This window comes from Urocitellus parryii, chromosome 7, assembly GCF_045843805.1.
Source record: "Urocitellus parryii isolate mUroPar1 chromosome 7, mUroPar1.hap1, whole genome shotgun sequence".
In the NCBI taxonomy this organism is placed as follows: domain Eukaryota; kingdom Metazoa; phylum Chordata; class Mammalia; order Rodentia; family Sciuridae; genus Urocitellus; species Urocitellus parryii.
The window spans coordinates 61,123,831-61,137,399 of NC_135537.1; the positions used below are offsets into that span (position 1 = coordinate 61,123,831).

A 13,569-nucleotide genomic window follows, 5' to 3' on the forward strand; every position below is an offset into this window, starting at 1 on the left:
CTGTAAGTTTGCCTTGTTTTAAGAAAAATGGATAAGGCAAACATAAAAACTTAGAATCCATAATTTTTTAAAAAAGTTGTTTTTTAGTTGCCAATGTATTTTTTACTTCATTTAGTTATTTATAAGTGGTGCTGAGGATCAAACCCAGGGCCTCACACATGCCAGGCAAGTGCTCTACCACTGAGCCACAACCCCAGTCCCAGAATCTGTTATTTTTTGAGGGTGAGAAGATAAAGGTGAATTCTTTCTTTTGAGATGGGGTCTTACTATGTTGCCTAGGCTGGCCTGGAATTTCTGGGCTGAAGGAATCCTCCAGCCTCAGCCTCTTGAGCAGCTAGGGCAAGCTTGAAAAGTGAATTTCCAATATTGCAATAAAGTTGTTTGCTTTACTCTGAATTCTTTTAGGTAAGATAAGTAAAATCTATACTTTGTATAAGCTCTTAAAGGATTACTCATCTGTTAATGTATATTTAAATTCTGGGTATTTATTCTCACTGATCACAAAATTGGGCCAATAAATGACTTTCTCCTTTTTGATTTTACTTCTCCTTTTTTTTTTTTTTTTTACTTGGCATCATCTGGGATTTTAATTTGAGGGCTATTAATCCTTTCATCAGTGTCACACTTCAAACTTACTACCGAATCTGTGGGCTCCCCCTGGGACTTTCCCTACCTCTTAGAACATTATTGGTTGATTATTACCCTTTGCTTTAATTTACTCCTACTGATTTAAAGTCTTTTGACTGCTCTAATGTGATTCAATCTGAATTAATGTTTCAGAGAAGACCCTGGGAGGCCTACAGCCAAATGCTTTCTGAGGTTACTATGTCTGCTAATTTACTCAATAAAACCCCATTTTTTTCCCTTCTAAAATGGCCAGATATTTTATTGCTGGTTTTATTACCTAATTTGTTACGATCCTTTCTTTTGTGAGATTTTCATTAGACATACTTTTTTTTTTGGTATCAATATAATTAGGAAAATTCACTGGTTTCTTTAAAAAAAAATTAATTGCCAGTGTGCTAATAGGTAGCAACCAGTTCCCCTTGTGCCTTTGTACAACACAAACCTACTGTTGTGATAACATAATTTTTCCGGGTATCGAGCAATTATATCAAAGGCTGTGTTAACAAAGTATTGCTACTCCCTAATGGATGACTTTCTAATTTCATTATTGTTCTCCTGCCTTTTTTTTTTTTGGGTGCTGGGAATTGAACCCAAGGCCTTGTGCATGTGAGGCAAGCACTCTACCAACTAAGCTATATCTCCAGCCCCTAATTTCATTATTGTTAAAATCAGATTTTTAATGACTGGCGTTCAGTCATTTTAATGTGATTATTATGTTTTTATCCATTTAATTGCAGAATTTCTTCTTTTTAGATATCCCTTTTAGTTTCTTATAGATTATTTAGGTTAGAGCAAACTCCTGATATTTAATTCATTAGCCTTCCCTCTGTACTCCAAGTTTCAACTGAATGTGCTTTTCTTTTCTTTCTGGCTAAAGATGCTTTTACTAGCAGTTTTTTTTTGAGAAGTTGCTTCATAACTAAATAGTCTTCCCTTTGTATTATGTGTCTTCTTTTTACTAGAATTCACGATGTTAGAATTTTCTACCGCATTTCCATTTGCCCACCCTCTGTGAGTTACTTGTTTCTCTGTTAAAAGAATAGAATGTGTCCGAGGTTTTTTTCTGTCCTCAGGGGCTTATGTTTCCGAATTGCACAGTTGCTTCTCACACAAATAAAAATGACTTGGAGACACAGGTGCTGACTCTTCTGTGAGTTTGATATTAATAAACTAAAGCCAAGTTTTGATATTCTTTGAAGGGGAGAGGGTAGTATGAGACAATGGAAAGGGAGTGGAGGTGGAGCCTGAAGCCCCAGCCTGGGTATTAGACTCGCTTCTGCCACTTGCTTCTGAGACATTGAGACACTCATATTCTGGTTTATTTCATCAACTTGGAAATAACGACTTGTGCTCCACCTGTATTATACATGTGGCAATAAGATGAAATGAGATTCATGGTGACCATGTGTTTTCATTTATCAAGGGTGATGCATGCTTGCTCTGAGCTGTATGCTGGAGTGTGGCAGGAACAGGATGGGCTTCATGGAAATTATAGACTTCCAGGGATGGACAAACCACAGATAAGTAACCAATAAATAATTACACAACAGGAACAGTGCTACAAATGAAATCATGTAGTGTTGCCTTTGGGGAAGGGATGCTTAGACAGGAAGATCCTTAAGAGGAAACAATGCGTGAGCCAAGGCTGAAAGGACCTTTGAGAACTGGGTATGCTGGTCCATGATTCTGATGTGGCAAGCCCCAGAGTGGAACATCTGAATCATCTGAGGAGCATCCTTCAAAATGCAGACTCCTGGGCCCACTCTGGGAGATCTAATTTGGTAGATTGTGATCAAGTCCTACAATGTGTATTTTATAAAAATTTCATAGATGATCTCATTGATCTGTCAGGTTTGGAAATGATTGTTCTGCAGAAATCCTAGCCAGAGACAAGTTTCTGTTCAAAGGAGGGACTGTGGCTTCTTTTATTTTGCTTCTCATCTGCCATGAGTAGCTCCTTTACATTTCTCAAACTTCTGTGATATAGAGCCCTGGGCCTCTTAGTTCGGTTTTGGAGCTGGTTCTCATTTCTCAGCAGGTGTATTATATGAGGGAAACTGGCATGCTATGCTTTTTTTTAATATCAGAAATTGAACCCAGGGATGCTTAACCCCTGAGCCCCAGCCCCTTTTGGTATTTTATTTTAGACACAGGTCCTCAATAAGTTGCTGAGGCTGACTTTGAACTTGCAATCCTCCTGCCTCAGCCTCCTGAGCCACTAGGATTATAGGAGTGCGCCCCTGTGCCCACCTGCTAAGTTTGATTGTTGTGGGTTGGGTTCAAAATCTAAAGGCATTTTGGAACTTTATGTCTATGGGAAATTTCATGAAAATGAGCACCAATATTCTTCACACTAGAATTTATAGTGTCTCTGCCTTCTGCCTACTTGTAATATAATTTAAATATATATAGCATATAATTAATATATTTGTGTGATTTGAGCTATGGAACTAGAAATAGCTCTTTTCTTGGGGGTCATGGGGCTCTATCAAAAGCCAATTTGTGTCTTGGGGAAAAGGAACCAGGAGGTGCTTTCTCTTGGGAGTTTCTGGGAAGCTGGTGGCAGTATATTTGAGAACATGGAGTAGTTACTGGGATTTACCAGTGAGAGTTTTATTTTTTCTTTCTTTCTTTTGTTTGCTTTAGAAATCCTCTTGTTCCAAGTTGTATTTTAGAAAGGTTGGTTGCGAGCAGTCCAGCAGTATACGCTGTGGCTAGTGACAAGTAATCTTTTGGAACACAACTTGTCAATTTGTGCTTCAATAGATAATGTCCTGAATATTGATTCTTGTAGCCACCCCACCTCCACATCAGAAGGCTGATGTGCTGACTTTATATCAGGGTTTCAGGGAGGAACATCTTGCACAATGGCATGAAAACCCAATGGTCACGACTGGGAACCAGGACAGGATCCTGAGTAGTGGCTCTTAGGTTTGGCTTGTGCACTCACCAAACTCCAAGGTTTGGTTGTCATCTTTTCTGCCCGATGATTGATCCCTGTGGTTGGACCAGAGCTTGAGTGACAACCGTTATTCTCTGGTGAGGAGAAGTTAGCATCCAGAAATGAACACATTTCTCTTAGCAAAGCCATGAGTGACTGCGAGTGCTCACCTTAAAGTCAGAAATGTCAAGGTTTCTATGCAGGAGGGGTGAGGACCTCACAGAGAGGACTCTGACAGACAGTCTCACCTTCCTTCTGCCTGAGATGCCTCAATTTTATTCCAGAATGTTTTAGCCAGCTTTTTCACTGCTCCTACTAAAAGATCTAACCAGAACAATTGTTGAGGAGAAAGTTTATTTGAAGGCTCATGGTTTCCGAGATCTTAGTCCATAGACAGCCAGCTCCATTCCTCAGGGCTCCCGCTGAGGCAGAACATCATGGCTGAAGAGTGTGGCAGAGGGAAGCAGCTCACATGATGATCAGAGAGAAGAGAGACAGAGAGCGCTCCACTTGCAAGAAATACCCCAAAGCCATGCCCCCAATGCCCCACCTCATCTATCCATACCCTACCTGCTTTTGGTTACCACTCAATTAATCCCACCAGGTTATTAATTCCCTGATTGGGTTAAGGCTCTCATAACCCAATCATTTCCCCTCTGAACCCTCTTGCATTGTCTCAATTGTGAGCTTTTGGGAGACACTTTGCATCTAAATCATAACACAGCACTAATATCATACTTCTCCCTGAGGAAGGGTGAGGTGTAGCCTCCTATCTGGGGTGCTGGTGACTATGGAGCAGATCATCCATTTCCCTTGCTTTGCTTTGGCATGTGAAGAGGTGCACCTTGCAAAAGACATTCACAAATACTGAGACAGAACATCAGGAAATAAACTCAGAAAATACAAGAAACCCATGGCTTGCTTGATATTTAAGGTGTGGATCTTGGAACCTTTCAGAAATGTTTTGCTTCCAAACCTGATTGCATCTTTCATCCTTTCTTAGGAATTTTCTTTTTCTTGAGATAAGGTCTTGCTATGAAACTGAGGCTGGCCTCAAATCACAACCCTCTTGTCTCAAGCTCTGAGTTGCTGTGATTACAGGTATGAGCCCCTGTGCCCAGTTTCTTTCTTGGGAATTTTAACGTCTAGTCCCAGAGGACTGTGAGAGTCTTACGTATTCCTGGCCAGACTTAACTTTCACCGGGTCTCTGATTTGCTTCTGCAAGGAAGGCACTGCAGTGTCTCCTGATTACCACCCTTTTCTCCAGTCAAGATTCCAGCTCCTCAAATTCCCTCTTGGATGCTCATGCAAATTTCTACCTCTCACCTCTCAATAGAAAGATCAGGAGGTGAGCTTGGGTTCTAGCTGACTGGTGGAATTCCTTGAGAATCAAAAGGATGATCTTTCAACTTGAGTTTTGGATATCACTGAAACCCAGGGACAAAGCAAAGATGAGAGATGGCAGATTCTTGAGGTTTGGTCAGGGAGGATGCTTCAATGTTGAAGTCCCAGTCTTATTCTTTATTAAAACTAGAGATTATCTCAGGAGATGAAATACACACAAATAAGATGACAGCAGCTCAGCTAGTGCTGCTTCTGTTGCTGGTGGCCAGTCCTGTCATTGATGCTGTCATACTCCTAAGAGGGACCCAGCCTTGTTACCTGGCATGGTAGTTGCTGCTGCCTTGACTCCCCCTTGTTTGAGGGGCAGGAGTGGGCTGGGCCAGAAAGGCAGAGAGGGGTATGATGGAAATGGAGATTATGGGGAAGTGTGAAAAACAGAGCAGAGCATCTTTCTGCACGAACGTGGCAGTGTGCTTGGGCCAGGATGTCGAAAGCCTTACAAGGCACTGTGACTTGTAAATGATCCTTATGCCCTAGGCTTTTGGTATTCCATGTGCTTGCTTGCTTGACATTTTCCAGTAATTTCTTTTAATCAAAAAATTATCTCATTGTCCATTTTCAGTCAACAGAAAGTAAAAATAGATAAAAATGAGTGCATACAAAATATCCTCCAGATCATTCCCCAATATTAAAATTAACTGAGTTTTCTGCAGTATTATTGGGAATATAATCAAGTGATTAATCATGATGAGAAAGATGTATGTGTGTGTGTGTGTGTGTGTGTATGTGTGTGTGTGTGTGTGTGTGTGTGTGTGTGTGTGTGTGTGTGACTGTTTCTTATTTTGGATGAATGTAACCTTCATTAGAGAATTTTAATTTGAGGGTAACTGAGTTTTCTTAGTCATAGCAGATGGTAAAATGGCCCTCAAGTGTGTTGGGGTAGCTGTTAAGCTGATTAATTCTCAGTGGGACATTGTGTGTTAATTAGAGCTTTGTTGTTACTGGAGGGGCAAGTGGTATGTTGTCATATAATATAATCTTAAGACCCTAAGGAAACTTGAGAAATTAGTCCATCTCCCTGTGAAATGCTCAAAGCACCTTAAGAGAATTGCTCATTAATAACAGAACTCTAGACTTTTGTGGGCTGGATTTATCTTAAAGATGATTTATACCAGTGGTTCTGAAACACTGGTGAGCATCAGAATCACCAGGAGGTTCCAACCCACATTGCTGGGCTCAGTCCTGTGGGTCTGTTCAGTAGGTCCAGGGTGGGGCCTGAGAAGTGGCATTTCTAATGAGTGCATTTCTGCTGTCTTGGTATGGCAGCAACGCTCCATGTTCTACAGAACACTGGTTTCACGGACTGCATTCATTGGTCTATTCATTCATTGACTGAACAAACATTTAGTGTACTCCTATTCCCAGTGTTTCAGGAGCTGGGTTTATAGTGATGCACAGGACAAAGTTCTTGTCTCCAGGAGCCTCTATTTTAGTGCAAGAGGCAGACAGTACATCACGTGATGTTGAATGAGGGCTATGAAGAAAAAGAAAAAGTAGAACCCCTTGTAGGAGAGTGGTGGTCAGGGAAGATTGCTTTGAGGAGTCAAGCCCTTTAGGGAAAGATAGTAGGTCTAAGAGCCTGGAGTGGGAAGGTTCTGGGGTGTGTTTGAGCTTTGGAGGAAGGAATCTCATTTTACTGGAAGTAGAAGGAAAAGAGGAGGGAGAGTGGTCAGAGAAGGTACAGAACATTAATAAGAGTCACACACAAAAACGTTCCTCTGAACAATCAGGAAATGCTGGTCTCAACATTAAACTTTTTCTTTAGCCTTTTGTAGTAGTCTATTTTCTATTGCTACCACAAATACTTGGGTAACATAAAGAAAAGAGATTTATTTAGCTGACAACTTTGGAAGCTGAAAACTCAAACTACATGGCTCCAGCTCTGGCCAGGGCCCCTCTTGGCTGTATCACCTCATGGCAGATGGCATGGTGGGCGTGTGTGTGAGAGGGAGAGGTCACATGATGAGACAGAAAACCAGAGCCCTGCTGGGGTTCAGTGAGAACCATTTAACCCCTTCCAAGGGCAGTGCCTCCAGTGACATAACAACCTCCCTGTCGCCACACTGAGGTCCACGTTTCCATCACAGGAATCTGAGGGGACAGAGTATACCCAAATTATAGCATTTTTTTTTTGTGTGTGTGTGTGTGTGCTGATCTCCATTGTTAAACTTCAGGAGAGGAATAAAATACTTAGTTTTCTCAAATTTACATGACCACAAAACTTTTAAACCCACAATCATCTCAGAAATTAGTATTCTTTGAAACCCACTTGGGAAATTGATGTAGTGGGTCTTACTCCTCGACTTGCTAACCGAAGAAACTGAAGAAGAGAGAAATTATTGATTTGTCCAGAGTGTTCAGGCTTGAGTTGACACAGGCAATAGAAAGTACACTGGGTTTGAAGGTGGAAGACTAGGTTTGTGGCTTTGCTCTAATGGTTTGTTTATGTGGGACCTGGCCACATTGTCTGAACTAAAGGGAGAGAGTGACTCTGGATGAAAGACTACTGATTTTGTCATTTTTTTTTGATTGTGGAGTCTGTGTTAGCTAAACTAGAAGAAAATGTTGAAAGATGTGCATAAATATATTCATCAGATGCCACCATCTAGGTTATTTGTTGCTTGCAAATGCATACATTTCCCAGACAAGTAATTAAAATAAAATCTGTCAGAGAAATGTAAAACTCTAAATCATAAAATGTTGGTAAAGAAAATAAGAAATGTATAAAGACTAGGATCTATGGTAATGTACTTTGCAGCAAAATATTTTAACATAGATTTCCATTTTCATGAAGTGCATAGTTGATTAAAATACAAACAGTACATCTCAGAACAAGTGAAATTTCTTTTTCAAGTGTGCTGTCTAAGGAATTGTTGATGGAATAGTAATAATAACAAAAAAACCTCTTGGGATTTAGTCTTTTTTTTTTTTTTTGTATCAGGTATTAGGACACAAGGTTGCTTAACCACTGAGCCACATCCCTGGCCTTTTTACTTAACTTTCTTTCTTTTTTTTCTTTTTTGAGACAGGGTCTTGTTAAGTTGCGTAGGGCCTTTGCTAAGTTACTGAGGCTGGCCTTGAACTTGGGATCCTTCTACCTGGGAGGATTGCTAGGTCGTCTTGTTCACTGGCTCCTTTTAAATCCTTTCCATAGTGATGCCAAACTTTTAAAATAGCAGTTTGTATATCTTTGCTCAAACACTTTCTGGGGATCCTCAGGTTCCTCTTTATTAAGGATAAAATCCAATTTCCTGCCTTGACATTGAAGGTTGTCCACATTTACTCTTTCTCTTCTATTCCAAATAATCCACTCTTTATCTTATTTCTGGTCTTTCCCTCCAGTTTTGTATATGAGTGCCTTTGCCTTCCTGATCCATTTGTGTCCAAATTTTACTCCTCCTCAAGATCTTGCTTAAATATATGCTTATCTGAAGTGCTCATGATTTTTTCTTGGTAAAATGCAATACTACCCTTATTCATTTGGCCATGAATCAGCACTGGCTTGTGATTTTTCTGGTATTGAAATGGTATTAATCCATGTCTTTAAACATTTTATGTGCATATCTCCTTTCCTTAACTAAATTGTAATGTTTCTGAGGGTGTTTGCATGTTTTTCTTCCTTCAATTTGCTTTTTTCTATACTGGGATTGAATTCAGGGCCTTACGTATTCTAGGCAAGCACTCCACCACTGAGCTATATCCCCAGCCCTTTTATTTTATTTTGAGACAGGTTCTTGCTAAGTTTCTGAGGCTGGTCTTGAACTTGTAATCTTCCTGCTTCTGCCTCCTCACTAGCTGGGATTACAGATGTGCCCACTGTGCTGTGCTTAGGGTGTTTATATTCCTAATACCCCTGTGCTCTGTGGAAGAAGATGGGTAATAGATGGGGTATTTATAATATTTGATAAAAATAGATCCTAGACTCACAAGACTTCCATTTTTTTAAAAAAGGTAAAGATAGAATTTCAGTTTAGACATTTTCCTTGTTGACTTTATTTTTGACTTTACTATTTATAATGTTGTTTATCCTGATAGTCTGAGCTTCCTTTAATAGTCAGATCGATATTTGCTTGAATATCTCTTAAAGTAAGCCTTCGGTAATTCACTTATTAGAGAAGGTCATTAAATGGTTGAGTATTGAATTTTTAAAATGAAATAAACTTCATCTAGGAAATGCCCAGTGACAGATACAATTCTTCTGTTGTGAATGACCCAGATGCCGTCACACGGGGCTGTGAGCTCCTTGAGGGAAGTTGCCATTTCTCAGTCATTGCTATGATTCCTGTCCCTAACAGATACTCTGCACTTGGGGTACTCTGCATATGTCAAAGGAAAATAAGCAGAGCCACAGGTTTAGAAGGACAAGGACACTACATCTCAGACAATTTTTAATGTATTGAATATATGTCATTAATGAAATATTTCTTCTTCTTTTTCTTAATTTCATTTTTTAAATTTGTTTTAATTAGTTACACATGACAATGATCTTGACATATCATACATTTGAAATATTTTTTTCTTATAAGGGAACATAGGACAATAGTTAATGGCTGTAATTTAATAATATAATTAAAAAAAGACCTCTCACATCCTGACTCAACACATGCCTGCGTTGGCTTTGTAGCATCTACTGGTGCTAAAGTGACTGCTGCCATTCTGGTTTGGCAGAGGTTTCCCGTTTCCTTTTCTCTGTCCCTGCAGAGCGATCCTGCTGGGCTGGCTATGTGCAGGTTCTTGTCCCCAGTTTCTGCATCCTTGAAACTTACCCTGGGACACCCAAGGCTGACCCTCTCCACAGGGTGATGGGGCCCAGCAGGAGAGGAACAGTTGGCAAGTTGATGAAATCTGAGGACCTTCGGGGTGTGGGGCTGGTGGGAAGGGCATAGAAAGCCTCACCTCTGTACCCTGTGGTGGCCGGCAGAACAGGGAAGAACAGGGATGTCCCATCCCTTTGTTCTTTCTTACATAATGTAAGAAGTGACAGTGGAAGGGAGCACCCTGACTTACAATGGCAGACGTGCCATCAACACTGTTCCCTTTGACTCCCCTGAAGTCCTGCCTCAGCCTCCTTCTCTCCGTTTCTACTTGGCAGTTGCTGCTCAGGCTTCCTGGGCTGCAGTCTTGTGTACCATGCCTCAGAAGTCAAAGGGCTTCTTTCACTTGTCCCCTGGCCAGCAGATCTTCATCCTCAGTGTCCTTGAGCACCTCCTGATGATACCTCCAGGGATGATTCCCCAATGGCTTGCTTTTTTTTTTGTCACATGCTCAGCACTACATTTTTTTTTTTTGTAAATGGCATTTAAAACCTCTTCTGTTACACTGCTTTTTAATTTTTTTTTTAGTTGTAGATGGACACAATACCTTTATTTTATTTGTTTTATTTTTATGTGGTGCTGGGGATCAAACCCAGGATCTCACGCACGCTAGGCAAGTGCTCTACCACTGAGCCACAACCCCGGCCCTCATACTTTTTTTTTTTTCTTGAACAGTCCGGTTATAATTATTCGCAGATCATTAAATAAAAGGACAAAAGAGAAGCCAACAATATGCAGACACACTTGCTTCTGTACATTGGCAGAGGGCAACTCTGCTGTATGGTGGCGAAGGCTCTGGGGCTGAGGTGCTCTGTTATGTCTTAGGCCAATTTCCTTCTTTTTGGGTACTGGGGATTGAACTCAGGGGCACTTGATCACTGAGCCACATCCCCAGCCCTATTTTGTATTTTATTTAGAGACAAGGTCTCACTGAGTTGCTTAGTGCCTTGCTCTTGCTAAAGCTGGCTTTGAACTTGCAATCCTCCTGCCTCAGCCTCCTGAGCTGCTGGTATTACAGCCATGCACCACAGAGCCTGGCTCAGGTCAATTTCTACTGTTTGAGAACAAACAATATTTCTTGGGGGATGGACTTACATACGGAGTTCTGAAATAGATTATTATGTGTGTGCAAATAAATAAATATATTTGGGACGATTTCAGAGACAGATAGTATTTGGATGAATCATTATGGTGTGTGGCATTCCTAAACACAGTAGGCATGTAACCTGGAACCATAACAAATGATTTGCCCTCAAATCCTTGCTTTAGGCTCTGCTTCTGGGGAACAATCAGGGTTTTCCCAATCAGGACGTTCATTTTTGTGAGAAGATAATTTTAGATTATACTAAAACAACGAATCTAGTTAGAATGCTTCCCTTGTTCTGCAATTAAGATTCACAGTAGGAAAGCATCTTACTTAAAGAATAAAATGCTCATGCATTATATTATCATAATATCTAATTCATTGTTTGAACTAAATGAATATTAAAAATGGTAATTGTATGTGTAATTAGTTTATACCAAGGTTGTTAGAAAGAATTGTTCACGGGGGATATAGGGCCTTGTTATTATATCATTCTAGTCTCATGTATTATAATGTTTGTGACTCTTGGTTGTATGTTTATAAAAACCTCACCAGATATAATTTGGGTTGGCAATTTTCAAGTGGAGTTGGCATGGTTTATATGAGAACAAATTCAACTTATGAGGGTAAATGTAGAATCGTGAGAAACCGTTCATTTAAGCTGCTGATGGGGATCGTGGACCTGGATAGGTAATGAGATTTGGAAAGATCTCTGTATCATAATTCTATACCCAGCAAATTACTGTGCAATTCAAAATCAACACCTGAACCCTTCCACGGTGTTTTATTTTTATCAAATCAAATTTTTCCTTGTATTGCTAGTCAGAGTAGTCACAAATTTCAAAATTATGAGAAGAGATGTAGACATTTCCTAAAAAAGCAAAATTGCCTCAGTGGAATGATAGCCAATATAATTTTGGTCCAAGGAACATAATGACTAAGTAACCAAAGGGTTGACCCTGTGGCTGCCTAAATCTCCTGTGAAATAATTTGAAATTGTGTGATTTTTCTTCCTTCTCTTTTAAATCTATCTCTAGACATGGTATGTAAGCTTCTCATGATATTAAATTAAAATCCTTTGATCAAAGAAATTTAGAAATATTGTTCAAAATAAGTTCAATGAGAGAGTAGACTAATAATGATATCGGGCTTGATCCATCATTTAGAAGTGTATTTTTACATTAACTTGGATAAAACATCTTTGTGATAGTAATTTCAACCTCAAGGTGGTAGGGGAGATTAACTGAGAAGGTGCTTGCTGATGCCTGGCATCTGGGACCCTAGCCTACCCTCTTTCTCTATGCTTCTGGCCACCATAGTGTGAGCAGCTTTATTCTATCTTGTGCTCCCCTGGGATGTTCTGCCTCACTACAGTCCTAAAGTTAAGGGCGCTGGATATCACGGACTGAAGCCTGTAAAACTGTGAGCCAAAATAGACCTTTCTTCCTTATAAATTGGTGTTTTCAGGTATTTTATCACAGTGACAGAAAAGTGACCAGTACAATGATGATCATGTCGCATAAAGAGAAAGTTATATATTAGAAGTACTTTCTGGATGAAAATGACATGTCAATTAATACTGACATACGATGTATAAGTTTGCATTTTGATTGATCAGAAATGCATCAGAATTTAGAAAGGATAAAGTTATTCTTTATAAGAAGAAGTTAATGTGTCCTTGAGTGAGATGCCACAAGTTGAAATGACATAAAATTCCTGATGTCATTCACACTTCAGGTGTGGGACTCTGGCTGCATTAATAGGGATGGGATGGGATGAGGACAAATCAGGTGTCACTCAGTCCTGATTCATGAAGGGACTTCTCCCATGGCGGCAGCTTTGCAAATGCATCTTACTAACATTTTAAATGAATCGTCACTCTTTCTTCCCAAGGCACCGGTAGTCCAAAGAATGGATCCTTAGCTGATGTTTTCTTGGGTTGAGTACTCCTTACATGATGTCAAGACTTTTATCTACCTTTCCTGTGTTGTCAAAGTATTTAAAAGTGTTACAAAGCGTTTAAGTAATCAAAGTATTCATTAAGTAAAATCTTTTAACAAATATTTGACATAAGTATATTTTTCCTCAATTATCTAGATAGTTCTAGGTAAGATGATTTTTTGAGGGGTCCTAGATTATCAATTACACACTTTAGCTCTCCGTTTCTTCTTTTTACCTAGTGCTTGCAACAATGTTTTAATTTTTTTTTAAATTTAATTTTAATTGACAAATAATAATTGTATATATTACCACTAACATATACAATGAGATATTTTGATGTATGTTTGCAAAGTAGAATGATTCAGTCTAGCAAGTCTGTCACCTCACATACTCATTATTTTTGTGATAAAAACATTTAAAATCTAATCTTTTAGATGTTTCAAAACAGATCACTATAGCATATTCCTCCTGTATCCTTTGATCAGCATTTTCCTTTCCCCTGTCCACCCCACCTTCCCCCAGCCTCTGGCACTCATCATCCTATACTCTACTTCTATGAGCTCAAATGCTTTAAATTCCACATAGAAGTGAAATCTTTTAGTATTTGTCTTTTTGTTCCTGGTTCATTTCACTTAATGTCCTCCAGGCTTATCCATATTGACGCAGATGACAGAGCTGATAGAATTCCCTCCTGTTTAAAGGATCAATATATATTCCATTGTATACACACATACATGCCACATTTTCTTTATTCATT

General features: G+C 39.5%; 1 protein-coding gene and 1 non-coding gene across 3 annotated transcripts in view; one reads left to right on the plus strand and one right to left on the minus strand.

Annotated features, from left to right (window-relative positions):
* Slco5a1 (solute carrier organic anion transporter family member 5A1) overlaps positions 1-13,569 on the plus strand; it is a 136,288-nt gene that overhangs the window by 18,146 nt on the left and 104,573 nt on the right. The window lies entirely within an intron of this gene.
* On the minus strand, positions 3,436-3,539 carry LOC113188819 (small nucleolar RNA U13). Its single transcript, XR_003301587.1, has one exon. It is a non-coding gene; the product is annotated as a small nucleolar RNA U13 (small nucleolar RNA).